This window comes from Perkinsus marinus (assembly GCF_000006405.1).
Source record: "Perkinsus marinus ATCC 50983 genomic scaffold scf_1104296953732, whole genome shotgun sequence".
In the NCBI taxonomy this organism is placed as follows: domain Eukaryota; phylum Perkinsozoa; order Perkinsida; family Perkinsidae; genus Perkinsus; species Perkinsus marinus.
Genome location: NW_003208398.1, coordinates 5,672 through 7,558, shown reverse-complemented (window position 1 = coordinate 7,558; position 1,887 = coordinate 5,672).

Genomic DNA, 1,887 nt, shown 5'->3' with positions numbered 1-1,887 from the left:
TGCCTCCAAATATGAGAGTGAAACATGGAAGGATACCATTATGAACGATTCTCTTTCTGTTGATGTATAGCATTAGATCAGGAGCGGAGTTATAGATATACTCCCCGAGTAAAAGTTGGTATTTTGAGGCGCAATTTTAACACGTGTATGCTAAGAATATGTGGAGAAATTTTCTTACAGGTCTTCGACTTCTCACTAACTACGAAGAGTTAGGCCCTGAAACTTGGAGGTCATATCAGGTAAAGCATAAGTACACACCTCCCTGAGCCGCAAGATGATACTCGTTGTGGTGGCTGTGCACGAGTCGAAAAACCGGATATGCTAAGAATATGTGGAGGGGTGTAATTCTGAGGAAATTCTTATTGCTTATATGTACAATTTTACTCGAATTCGTATAGAAATTCCGAAAATTCGTGAGGAAACTCCTGAGCTCAGCTGAGGGAACCAAAGATATATTCCTCCAACAGTCCTCACTGTCCACTTTTTGATGCTCTGCGCGGGGCGTTGTTATCTACATCATTTCCACAGATGCAGTTTCACTTAGCAGTCTAATTCGTCGTGTCTCATTTGCTGAGTGGCATTGACAAGCAGAAGAGTGTTTTCTGGGAAGTCACGAAATATAACTCCGAATCGTGGGGAATCGACGAGATCAGCTTATGTCACTGAGTTCAGCTGGTGGGTATAGATTGGAAATCCACCTCGTATGTTGGAGTTGCATCCGTTTTTCGTGAAATGGCGTAATACTCTGTGAAAAACCCCGATATTCGCGGTGATATGCACTAGTCGTGAAATACGTCTTTAACTAGTGTTTTTCATATCACTAGGGTGGTGAAACTCTACTTTAGAATGATATCAAAGTTTGTGGGAGCTGACTCGTCCTAGCTCGAATACGACTCTGCGCTCTCGCTTCCGGCCGATATTCAACTCTTCCCCCGGGACACAACGCCAACCAGGCTGAGCCAAAGCTGCTATTTCTGCCCACTTGGATCCCTACTCATGCCCATTAGGGCGACACCTTGAGTTAGCATAGTGTAGGCCCATTCCCGATCGGCTGCATGTCAGTCCATTGCACGAACTATTCGAAGTCCTAACTGACTCGTCCTAGCTCGAATACGACTCTGTGCTCTCGCTTCCGACCGATATTCAACTCTTCCCCCGGGACACAACGCCAACCAGGCTGAGCCAAAGCTGCTATTTCTGCCCACTCGGATCCCTACTCATGCCCATTAGGGCGACACCTTGAGTTAGCATAGTGTAGGCCCATTCCAGATCGGCTGCATGTCAGTCCATTGCACGAACTATTCGAAGTCCTTTCTGACTCGTCCTAGCTCGAATACGACTCTGTGCTCTCGCTTCCGATCGATATTCAACTCTTCCCCCGGGACACAACGATAACTAGGCTGAGCCAAAGCTGCTATTTCTGCCCACTCGGATCCCTACTCATGCCCACTAGGGCGACACCTTGAGTTAGCATAGTGTAGGCCCATTCCCGATCGGCTGTATGTCAGTCCATTGCACGAACTATTCGAAGTCCTAACTGACTCGTCCTAGCTCGAATAGGGCCGCATTAGCCGAACGAGGAGCTTGGGCGCGCAGAAAAAATCTTGGGCCAGAGGGAGAAAATCTTGGGCGGGCGGAAGAAAATCTTGGGCCAGAGGGAGAAAATCTTGGGCGCGCGAGAGACGAGGGGAATCGTTTCCCAAGGGAGAGAATCTCGCTCGCCCTCAGAATTCACCTCCGTAATATGAGGAAACTTAAGTATGGCAAGCGTGCAAGAATCGTGACGAAACGTCGTCGTCGTCACATTGTTCGTCACGGAATATGATAACCCTTATTATGATGAGTTTCCACTGCTACAACTGGAGACATAACCGCTCAGTAGTGTTA